The sequence below is a fragment of the Ambystoma mexicanum genome, chromosome 9, assembly GCF_040938575.1.
Source record: "Ambystoma mexicanum isolate Mex_15411 chromosome 9, UKY_AmexF1_1, whole genome shotgun sequence".
Classification (NCBI taxonomy): Eukaryota; Metazoa; Chordata; class Amphibia; order Caudata; family Ambystomatidae; genus Ambystoma; species Ambystoma mexicanum.
Window position 1 is genome coordinate 829,048,268 of NC_090931.1, and position 12,759 is coordinate 829,061,026.

General features: G+C 43.0%; 1 protein-coding gene across 5 annotated transcripts in view; it reads left to right on the forward strand.

Moving 5' to 3' along the window:
* The window catches only part of ADARB1 (adenosine deaminase RNA specific B1), a 1,064,814-nt gene that overhangs the window by 199,199 nt on the left and 852,856 nt on the right, over nt 1-12,759 (forward strand). For 4 of the 5 annotated variants that reach the window (XM_069615858.1, XM_069615857.1, XM_069615861.1 and 1 more), the window contains one exon: nt 5,704-5,746. The exons of the other annotated variant lie outside the window; for it this stretch is intronic. The gene's annotated coding sequence lies outside the window, so the exon portion shown is untranslated. The remainder of the gene's footprint in view (nt 1-5,703; nt 5,747-12,759) is intronic. 5 annotated transcript variants of the gene reach the window in all.

Here is a 12,759-nt window from a genome sequence, read left to right on the forward strand (position 1 = left end):
CAGCCGATAAAGGCGGTGCTATAGTGGTAATGGACACAGTGGACTACACACAAAAATGTCTAGAACTCCTTAATGATACCAACACATACACAAAATTGGATGGAGATCCTATCATAAAGATACGTTCACTGATTGCAAGAGCAGTAGAAGCAGCTGTGGACAATGACTGGATCAGCAGTAAAACGAGTGAATTTCTAATCAATGAACACCCAATTACACCAGTATTCTACGGACTACCAAAGATTCACAAAAACGAGAGCAATCCACCCCTTAGGCCCATAGTGGCCGGTACTAATGGGATATTTGATCTGTTGGCTATATACATTGATTGTTTATTACAACCACTGATCCAAGTTATTCCAACGTACCTCAAAGACACCACTGATTTCATCAATTGCATCCAAGAAATTAGAGCATTGAGTTACGACTGCATACTTTTCAGTATGGACGTCTGTAGCCTGTACACTTCCATCCCGCACGAGGAAGGGATCCAATCTGTAGAATGGCTATTGCTTAATTCACAAGCAACCAAAGGAGACCCACAATTTATCATGAATTTACTGAGTCTGATATTGAAGAATAACTATTTAAGATTTCAAGGAAATTACTATCTACAGACCACGGGGACATCAATGGGGTCAGCAATGGCCCCAGTGTACGCTAACACTTTTATGTACAGGTTTGAACACACCTATGTACTAGAGAATATGGAGTGGTCAAACAAGATATTGCTATGGAAACGTTTCATCGATGATATCTTCGGGATCTGGTGTGGGACACGAGGAATTGACCTCATTCTTGAATTACCTAAACTCAACACACCAAAGCATTAAATTCACCATGGAAAGAGGGGATCCGTCTCTACACTTCTTAGATGTCTGTCTGGAAATCAAAAACAATCAGATCACCACGAATGTCTACCACATACCAACTGATGTTAATAATCTATTACCCGTCCCGTTTGACTTTGGCTTGTTTATTTTGGTTTGTTCAATATTGTTTGATCTTATTTTATTGATGTTATATATCTGTATTTTATTCTCTAATATACATATGTGTAAAGTTTATATTCTAAACTGTATCACATTATTATTACATTTCTCAAGTTTACACCCAAAATCAATGTTGGACAGCCTGCCCTACAGTCAAATCCTAAGGCTCAAGAGAATCATCTCCGACCCAGCAGGCCTTGATGTGGAATGTACTAAGCTTCTGGAGAAGTTTGAAAAGAGGGGCTATCCACATACTGTTTTGACAGCGGTGAAAGAGAGATCTTCTGGTTTAAGTAATTACTGACCCCTAAAGTCAGAAAATAAGGACACACCATTACTATACATCTCCAAATCCTCTCGACAAAGCTTTCAAGTGGGAAGAGCAATCAAGAAACACTGGAGTATTCCCCATAGTGATCCGCTCCTTCACAAATTATTCCCTAAAACCCAGATGATGGCTTTCAAAAGGGGACAGAATCTTAGGGATAAACTAGTGAGAGCCGAGAAACCTCCCAAAGAGAAACACATGCTGTTAAGTACAAGGAGGAAAGGAACACACCCTTGTCTAGCATGCTCACATTGCAATAATGTGATAAAAGGTGAATTTGTGACACACCCTCAGACGGGTAAAAGATATAAACTCAGAGACTTTGCCACCTGCATCTCAGCAGGTGTGATATACGCCATCAAATGTCCATGCAGCAAACTGTATGTGGGTCAGACCACCAGGGCAGTGAAAGACAGGATAACGGAACCTAAGTCTAATATCAGATGTAAGAACATGAAATCTCTCCTGGCAAGGCATTTCTCACAATACCAACACACAGTAGCCCAAATAAAATTTCTGGTTTTGGAGGTGGTTAAAAAACCATACAGAGGGGGCGGGGAGGATTATCAATCAACCCTCTCCTGCAGAGAAAAATATTGGATAGATCTCCTGGACACACTCAACCCTAAGGGACACAATGAAGAGTTATCACTTAGATTTTTTATCTGAAATACAATTGATTAATGACTTTCTTCCATGTTTACTTTCAGTTTATTTTTTTATTTTTTCCTGTGTGTGCTCCAACTTGGATGTAAATCGAATTGGCATTATCTACTAGTAAGACCCTATCCCTCAACTTCGGGAATTACACCCTTTCCAAATGTACTCACTGTGATTATCTGTTAAATTTGACTATGCATCAATTGAACAATCTGAGATGTCATACACTATATAAAAACAATTTCATTTGTAGCATGTATCAACCTACAGTGGAATACTTGTTAAGATTAGGTAAGTCCGGGATCTGTCAACCGGCCCACTGAGTAGATGCCATTTCACGCATAACAACGTAAAAACTTGAGTACCTTGAGTTGCTGTGACTATTATGTAATCTCTACATTCCCCAAATATTTTCATTAGGACTTAGAACTTTAGTCTAGCCATGACACTCATCCACATACTTATATAATAGATTCTCCTTTTAACAAAGGCACATCCCTTCCATTCACCCTTTAAATCCATTACTGAGTGGCTACCTATATCATGATTAGATTAGAAAAGCTCTGTTAAACTCCATCACAAGATGGCGCCCATGCAATACATCAACCTCCTATTGTCCTGAATGCTCACACAACACAATGAGCAATCCTTTCTTTATGTTTACTGAGAAACACAAACCATTACCATAGTTACCCAGACACCCTTCCAGCTTCCTGGAAGGTTTCCTAGGATACAGTGAACTCCACCGTAACCATTTCGAGGGATGATCGCCCGCATTGAAACATCCGCGGCCGCAGCCTCCCGCTTTTGAAATCCATGAGACACGGAACGCTGGCATTGTGTTCAGCTCGCATATCGCGGCCGCAGCCTCTCGCTTTTGAAATCCATGAGAGACAGAACGCTGACATTGTGTTCAGCTCGGATATCACACTTGGGTAAGAACTATAAAAGACGAACCTGCATCAGTATTCTAATCGGTAGTGCCCCCTCATGACGTTACTACCATATAAAGTATGACTGCGAACCACATTATCGTTTCAGGGTCCAGTTTATAAAGTACTGCAAGTCTGACTGCGACTTAAGGATACATTAATTGGTGAACACTATCTTCAGCACGAACGATGCTTACAAATACTTTTTCAACCCGGACACTGCAGCACGGTCAGTGAGAGGTATGCCTATTGAATGAACCATTATAGTTTTACATGCCAGAATATCCGTTTTTTCATAATTAGAATAACTTAAACACTTTACAGATGGTGAATATCTGATTGGTAATCATTTTAACTTATCCTGTCTGAGTAAGACTTCATATTTACAATAAACACACATGTGTTTTGTTCACATGTAGGTTGCCGACCTGGCAACAGGAAGGCTGTTCACCTTGTTGACGCTTGAGGACCTAGATTATCACAATAAGCCTAATACGCCGTCACGTATCTGTTTAACGAGTGTTATAAAGGTATGTTGGTTTCCACCTTTACTTAACATGTCGCTTTTGGAAAAATACCTGTTCAATATAAATACCAGTTATACTTGGAGAATATGGGCATGGCACTAGTATCTTTTAATCTCAGATGCACTGACTGTTAGGATTACATAATTGTCACAATGACTATTCCCCTGGTAGGATGGGCATGTGTTGGAAAAAAGTAGACTTACTTAATGGCTATGAATCATCTGTTTAAATGCCAATATATAAGGACCATCCTTTTACCTTTGAAAATTAAGTTGATCAACTTGTATTCGGTGGTAGTGCCTGTTCTTGAATTCATGCTTGACGAGCACATAATTTATGACCATCTACTAGTCAGTAATTTGACACTTTTTTCATTTTACTGTTTTGCAGTTCACACTTTTTTGGCTCAAAAAGAAGGGATTTGGATCCCGGAACGCGTCAGCCATTGTATTTGAATTGTAATTGTATTTGTATATGTTGTACACTCATCAAAAAACTGTGTTTATTACTTGACATTTGATTTTGGTCTCAGCATCAAAAGATTTATTGATGAAGAATGAGTTTTAGTAAATTAAACTATCCTGTTTCAACTAAATGACTGCCTTAAACATTGTCTGTCTAAATATTTACTTTACTAAAGACTTCACATTTAGAAGCTTTACTAAGACTTTTACTTAACCGTCATTTGACGGTATACTAATAGTGTGCAGGGGACAGGAGGGCTCCTACCTTTGGATCCTCTTTTCTCTAAAGACATAGCTCTCAACCATTTGTGTTGCAAAGGCGGGTGAAATCACCCGATTTTATTTTTGGCGGGTGAGACGCCCATTGGAATGAATGGGCGTGCAGGAGGCTTGGCGGGTGAGGCAGCCCTTTACAAGGCGGGTGACACCCACCAAAAGCGTGTGAGTTGAGAGCTATGTAAAGAGCTGGTAATGATCCAGGGCTCAGGTCTCCCGCTCCCTGCCCTGGGGCTCGTCATTGCCCCTCACCCTCTTTCCCAGGAGTAGGAAGGGGGGTATGGGGGGGACATACCTGCCTACATTTGAAAATCAAAATTCCTGAGATTTATGCCCCGCCCACAGCCACACAAGACACTCCCCATTTGCACCCAGCCCCGCCCACACTCTCTGCCCATCTGTCAAAAAGGTAAACTCGGTTGTTGTAGCCTTCAGTTTGCTTACTATAGCATTGAAAATAATTCATTCAATGCTATAGTAAGCAAAAGGAAGGCGGCGCCGCCGCCGCTGAAATAATAGTGCTTTCAATCCATGTCATTGGATGGAAAGCACTATTACGGCGACGGTGCTGCGTTCATTTTGCTTACCATAGCACTGAAAATAATTCATTCCATGCTATAGTAAGCAAAATGAAGGAGGTTGCGGCAGCAGAAATAATGCTGCTTTCAATCCAATTACATGGATTGAAAGCATTATAATTACGGCGGTCGGGGGTCTCATTGAGGGAGCTGCGGCCTCATATAGTGGTGATGCGGGCAGTGGGCACGAACATTTTGCGCCGTTTCTTGGTCCTGCCCACTTCTCCACCCGATTGGCTACCGGCGGCAGCCAATCGGGTGGAGAATATGACGGACCCGGAAAGAATCTCAAAATTCCTGAGATTCAAGGAACTTTTCCAGAGACCCGGAGAAATGCTTAAAATTCCGGAGGTTAGGCAGGTATTTGGGGGGGGGAGATATCCCCTGGTGGGGGCCGATGTGCTCGCTCTAGTTCCCGCGTCAGTGCTATGCTGTCCGCACGACACCTCTTCACTTGGGGACATAACTATTTAATGCTCCATAAGAGGGAAAGAAATTTTTCTTGCCACGCCACCCTGCCTCAGCAATATAGCCCCCGAAGTCATGTGAAGCAGAGTGGGCGGGCCGTTGCTATGGTCCGTTCCTCAAATGGGAGCGAGAAGAAAAATAAAAGCTGTTTTTTTTTTCTTTTCAACCTGGCCCAGAAACCGGCCCCTAGGGACTGGCCCTCATAGAAATGATTTCGGGGGTCAATCCTACCCTGATGCTACATTGGAAAAGCCTGCGTTTGATCAGTTGGAAATGAGAAGCATGAATAAACCGTTTTTAGGCGGACTCCAGCGGTGTTTACCTACAAATGTCGTTGCTTGGTGTCCAAATAATCCAAAGGGTTAATTGATTGTGTTGGCTACAGTGTGAAGTGCAGGCAACATGAGGCTATTTCATTGCATTATTCCATGTTGGATTGGGACTGTGATTTCTGATGGCTTTATTTTGTTTCTTCTAGGTCTGTGTCTTTACGTAACACTGCAAGTGTTTTCCGAAAGAAGGTAAAGTGCAGATCATTTTAACCTTTTATGTGTGAACATTAATTTAATAAAAACAAATGAACGTTCGTTTTTTATTTTCCTAGTGACTAATTTAATTCCTGAACTATATGCCATGGAGGACAGAATGCATGTTTATGAGAAATCCACCTTCTCACCAGTAGCGAAGTGTTATTTCGATTGTTGAACTGTGTTTTTTACTTCAGTTAGAGTGTCTCTCCGGCATCCAATGAGACGCCAATCTCGTGTCTGGAGCTGAATTTGCATTCATGAAATGTAATATGACCTGCCGTTGATTAGGTGGTAGGAGCGTAGAAAGGCTCAGTCACTTAATTCTCAGTGAAAAAGCTCATGTCAGTGCAGGGGATTGTAGAAAAACAAGACGTGATGGCTGCAAGCTTTAGAATTATCCCTAACCTCTGGCATTGCTCTGTACAACCCTCCAGATCGTTCTTCGCCTGCCAAGCCATTGCAAAAGGGAAAATACCATATGCAAATCGGCGTGGTCCCATCCCCAAAGGGGTATTCCAGCCTGAACTGCTTGGCCGCATCCCTTCTGTGCGAGACAGCAAGCATTCCTAGACAAGTTGCAGCCTCATTGGGCTTCATTAGTGAGGCGTACTTGGGTTTCTAGGCCCATCAGGCATGGAACCCACATCTAGGCATACCCATCCCACTCCTGGCGACTAAAGAAAAACCAAAGAGGTGATGGCTGGAAGGTTTAGAATACATTTTAACCTCTGGCATTGCTCTGCTTGTGCAGGGGATTGAGCACCAACCATGCAGTGACGCCAGGGACAAGCTGCCTTTCAGGGATCCTGGAATTGAAGGGGACGGGGCAGTGCTAAATTAGTGTCGCTCTTTGCATACTTTGGAAATTCCATGAGTGCTACAGCAATTTTCCTCAGTTCATTGTTTGCTTAAGTGATGTTTCTCCAGTGAGGCGTCCATATGGAAACAGAAGCAATCTCACTCGGCCGAGCAAATGAAAAGTACATGCAGCTGGAGAGGGATTTGAATCAAGAAAAAGGAAATTAAAAGAAAATACAGAGAAAATGAACTGACAAAATGTTTAAGGACGCCTACAAATAAATGGCGTTTAAGTAAAACAAAGACTTTACAGAACCGCAAATGAAATACAAAATGCTCCCCCTTCGTGGGTTGGAGCTTGTTCTGAGGATGTTGACTATCTATTGTCACTGAAACCAGTGGACGCCATAAGAAAACAGGGTTACCTCACAATAGCTGAGCTACCCTAAATAATTTAGTTTCTTTAAAGTACAACAATTTAAGAAATATTTTTCTTTCTTTTTTGAGGGACACGCAGGAAGGAAGAATAAAAATAAGGATTTCCGTCCTGTCTCGCAGACTTGAATTTTAGGACAATGGTTTTTAAGAAATTCTTTCACAAATAGCCATGCTACGGGACGGGTCTGATAATTAAAGCAGGATTCGAAATTAAGGGGACTTTGGGGCCATTTAGCTCCTGCTTGTAGCCTGGAAGAGCCTGGTTAGCTTTACACCAACAGCTATCAGGAGCTACTTTTGGCTGCCCAAGCCAACTGATCCCGAATAAACACACCTATATGGCTGTGCGTATGTGACAATCTGTAAATAAGCATTACGACAAGTATATGACATTTAAAGCATAAGGGCTCATAAATGATGCACACAAGAGGCACACATATCACTTTGTCCAAGTTAGATTTGCGGGCTGCCATGTACTAGCTCCTGGTTCCTCATTTGGTAGCTCCTGGTCGATGGGTAATGCTGGATACCTAGGAGCTGAGTTTAGCTCCTACTTATCAAATCTTAATTTCGATCCCTGGTAAAGCTATAGCCTAAGACTGTTGTAGAATTGGTGGGGTTCTTTTCCTGTCCTCTTTTTTTAGATAGGAGGCACAGCACCTTAACAGTTATGAACCGCTAAAAGGTTTTTTTTCACTTATTTGATGTTAAGTGACATTTTGCCATCTGCAGCTGAAGTTTCCACAGTTCCCACTTGCTTACCTTTCAGTTTTCCATTTACTGCTGCTAGGGTATGCGAAATTCCAAGAACCATCCATCTGTGCACTTTGCATGTTATCATAAGGATGCTCCAAGTTGTATTGCTTTCTTGGGCTTATTTTGCATGAATATCTTAGTAATTTGACTTCGTTATCTTGCAGCTTCTGGAGGCAAACTGTTACAAAGCTGTCGCAAGTGTGTGCATTACTGTTGGCAATTCAGGGGTTAGCGGCTCACTGTAGGAGGCATAAACAGGGCTAAGATCAATGACCAAGTGAACCGGCTGCATGGAAATTGCTTCACCTCTATGCTCGGATTGGTTAGACTGTAACTAAATGCAGTTCCTGTGGGCATGGTGGCCACTGAAGGTGGATTCTATGATCGGTTTGGTTAGACTGTAACTAAATGCAGTTCCTGTGGGCATGGTGGCCACTGAAGGTGGATTCTATGATCGGTTTGGTTAGACTGTAACTAAATGCAGTTCCTGTGGGCATGGTGGCCACTGAAGGTGGATTCTATGATCGGTTTGGTTAGACTAACTAAATGCAGTTCCTGTGGGCATGGTGGCCACTGAAGGTGGATTCTATGATCGGATTGGTTAGACTAACTAAATGCAGTTCCTGTGGGCATGGTGGCCACTGAAGGTGGATTCTATGATCGGATTGGTTAGACTATAACTAAATGCAGTTCCTGTGGGCATGGTGGCCACTGAAGGTGGATTCTATGATCGGATTGGTTAGACTAACTAAATGCAGTTCCTGTGGGCATGGTGGCCACTGAAGGTGGATTCTATGATCGGTTTGGTTAGACTAACTAAATGCAGTTCCTGTGGGCATGGTGGCCACTGAAGGTGGATTCTATGATCGGTTTGGTTAGACTAACTAAATGCGGTTCCTGTGGGCATGGTGGCCACTGAAGGTGGATTCTATGATCGGTTTGGTTAGATTGTAACTAAATGCGGTTCCTGTGGGCATGGTGGCCACTGAAGGTGGATTCTATGATCGGTTTGGTTAGACTAACTAAATGCGGTTCCTGTGGGCATGGTGGCCACTGAAGGTGGATTCTATGATCGGTTTGGTTAGATTGTAACTAAATGCGGTTCCTGTGGGCATGGTGGCCACTGAAGGTGGATTCTATGATCGGTTTGGTTAGATTGTAACTAAATGCGGTTCCTGCGGGCATGGTGGCCACTGAAGGTGGATTCTATGATTGGATTGGTTAGACTGTAACTAAATGCGGTTCCTGCGGGCATGGTGGCCACTGAAGGTGGATTCTATGATCGGATTGGTTAGACTGTAATTAAATGCAGTTCCTGCAGGCATGGCGGCCACTGAAGGTGGATTGCTGCAGGAGAAAGCGATATACCCAGTATGTGGCAGGCTGTGGCACGAGGAGTTAAAAATAGTCATGCAGCCTGTAAAAAGTTCCTTACCCGGCAATCGAGGATTAGAGTTTTGGCCACAACTTAATATGCACCAAACGGGTCTGCAGGGCAGGCAGTTTGTTTGCCAGCGAGGGATCTACACTGCAACTGTGAACGTACTATTCATTCACCTGTCATGCTCACCAGTTATTTAAAATATCAATTGTACTTGCCTTGTTTTTACTACTTTCTGTTCATGGCAATTTGGTATTCAGTAGCGAAGACTTGCAATGCCTTTTTAATGTCTATTTCTTGGAATGGTGAGGAGAGGCAAACTAGTCTATAAAATGTCTCCCTGATTAGCCTAGCTAACCTGATAAATGGGTCACAGTATCCAATCTTCATCTGCACTCTCGGAGCTTCATTGGCCAATTCCTCTGCATGATTGTCCAGTGAGTTGCATTCAGTGCTTTGTGGCCTTTTCAAAGTTCATTTATGTTGGCATGCCGATCATAAACTCAATACCTGAAAGACGGATTAGGAGCATAACCTAACCATGTCAAATCAACCTGGGCCACTGAAATTCAAAGTTTCAGCTCTTCACATTGTTTCCATTATAGTTTAGAACCTGCCTTGTGCTCCTGTCCTCCTACCGCCAGACTTATAGTATTTTCCACGTGTAGAGATGCGACTGTAGCTGTTTGTTTGGTCCAGGGAAAATAGATCACATCATTTGTATTGGATCCTGCACCTGGCAATCAAAATTAAGTGTTTAAAAATGTTTTTTGCACCGAAAAATGACTCGGTTTCTGTCGCCACGATTGGGGACTGCCAACTATTATTGAGAAATGGGGTGTTATGAATGAGAGTACAGTAGTCACTACCGTGAGTAACTTACTTTCTTGGTTCTTCCTAAATCTATTTTTTGAGCCTGCTCAGATGTAAATAGAACAGCATTGCTTCTGAGGATTGGGGCAGGGGTGTCTCATACTATACCCTCAGTCTTGTCCATTCTCTCGCGCCCCCACTCCCACTGTCCTGTGTCTTGCACTTATTGTCTGCACTGCTCTCATGCCTCCTTTAATGTCCTACCTCTTACATTCCTTCTTCCTAGTGCTTCACTCCCGTGCATTGCACCTCTCCTTTTCACTACATGGTGTGTTTTTATTTGTGCTACCCCGCACAGTTGTCCTGCTGCTTGTCACTCTCCATTGGTCCTGTCCCCATACTTTTTAGCCGTCGCCTCGCCCCTCCTTTCATTTTGATGTGCACATGTTAATGCATCGGAGCCCTATTTTCTTCTAAAATATTCTTTGTATGGCTAAGCATTCCTGCAATTGTGTGATAATGTGTCCTTTGGCTGAGCGAACATAAACATGTGGTTTTATATTTCATCTGCAAGTGCCTTTTAATGTAATTACAAATCAAGTCTACACAAGCTGTCCTCCGACAAGGGCTTACAACTCTGATGTGTTCTCACCTTGAGCAAAAAAGGTGGTGAGAAACCCTTGACTTAATTTGCGAGCAAGTTATTACTTCAAGATTAATAAGTTCTAAGAAGACGGAAGTGGTTTTGGCACTGCTTGCTGTGGTTTATTTTAAGCTCCGCCTTCTGACTCTGTTAGGTGCTGTTACTTTTACTAAGTAGGAGGGTGATGGCCCATTTTAATTAGTTCTTTGTTGCGTTGTCTTTAAAGTTCAGTGCAAGACTTGAGCCTTCCATTTACTTTGCCTTCCATGCTTTGCATTTGCAGTGATAGCCAGACTTGGGTGGGTGGCTTAAATGTTATGAAAATAAAGTGTTGCATCTTGGCTGCCTTTTCTGTAACTCGTAACTGACACCTGTACATTTGGGGTACTACCCAATACGGTCCACCAAAAGACAGCTCTGCTCAGAGCACATATTGGAGGAAACTGGGTCATGCGCACTTCGTAGTGAAACAACTAATATAGGCACTAGGGAGTCTGCATATAGCCTCTACCAGAGAACTAACAGTGGTTCTGCATAATCGAATTTCACAGAGCTTGGTCTCCAACCCACTAGGCATAGGAGGAGGAGGAGGAGGAGGAAGAAAGAGGTGAGGTCTCGGATTAGGCACTGGTCTAGTGACAAAGCAGGCACAGTCCTTTCCCTGGTCTGCAGATCACTGACCAGGGTTCTTCGAAGGCAGTTGAGCAGTCTATCAGGGTGAACTGATCCCAGCAAACTCATCGTCGCAGTCCAGAATACAGGAATTTTCTAAGTGATCCTCCCTACGCACATCCAGTAATCAGTCCCGACTAACCATGAACTATTCTCCACTCACCTTCCATTACATTGAGACCTCATTTACTTTGCTTGGAGTTCATACTTTTGTTCCCACTCCTAAACTAAAATGGTTAATGCCTCCAGTTGGTTCAGCAGAAATGTGCACTCAGTGAAATTCTTCACCCCCAACAGACAAAGGAAGCCATCTGGCAGGACTGCACAGAGGCAGATAAAGTGGACTTAGTGCTCTGTGGTCTGTCTTGGCCACCAGAGAGAGAAGGCGTCTTCTGCCAACATTTCGTAAACACTTACTGGCCCATCCTACCTCACCAATGCTATCTCCTTGTGATGTTCACAAGCAAGTCACATCAGAGGTTTGAATGGGTCATCCTATCCCTCCTAAGATAAATGCCCTGGTGCAAAGCTTACCAGGCCAGGGCCATCAAAGAATGTGAACCAATTAAGTTCCCAGGGACTAATAAACTCATGTAAAGGAAGCCCAGCTAGATTTGAGCCAAGACAATTAAACCATTACGGCTTTAGGATGAAATTAGAATTCATTTGACTCCTGATTTCTGTGTCGTCCCCAATTCCAAAACTGTTTCAACAATGGAATTGGTAGCGTGGTACCATCAGCATTTATCAATTTATAAATGAATCTCCAATCGTTTAAGGTGTAGCCCAGGGACAGGAACGTTTCAGCAGCATGTAATATGTTGCGTCTAAGAACACGTGGGAGAGACTGGAAGTGTTGCTCTAGGTAATAACTGCTTCCTCCTCCATAACAATTGGCCTGTACTGCCAAGTGCATGTGCGAGACCTAGGGGTTTGCTTTCAGGTTCGTTATACCAAGCCTTTTGCAGTCCACTCCCCTCTCGGCTGCTACTCTGAAGCAAAGATCGTCAGTTTACCGAAACACAGGAGCTAAAAACCTGCCTGTGCACAGCCGAGTCCAAAATAGGTGCAGGAGTGCAGAAAATGGTGAAACACTTAGCCAGATGTAAATTTGCCCTCTTTGGTATTTTGGGGAATACTCTGTTCTGCCTCAGCTATTGCTTCTCTAGTTTCCTCCTGAATCCCTCCTTGAATCTGGATACCTGCTCATTAAGTTAAAAACAAACTTGTGAAAAGTAACTTCAGGATGAACACTTCTTGGACCCAGCAGATCCCAACATATGAAGAGCCATACCTAATTACGTGGTTGGCGTTTTATGGACACATTGCTGGGATATGCAGCTTTCAGTCGACTTCCATGTTTTGTCTATTTTAATAACCTGATCGACCAAGCATATGTCTGTTTCAAACCACGTATTGGTAGTCTGCCCCAATTCCATCTGGGGTGGCTCTTTTCATGGAGTAGCCCTCTTGTTCTACGTGGACTTTTCACTGTTTTTGTCA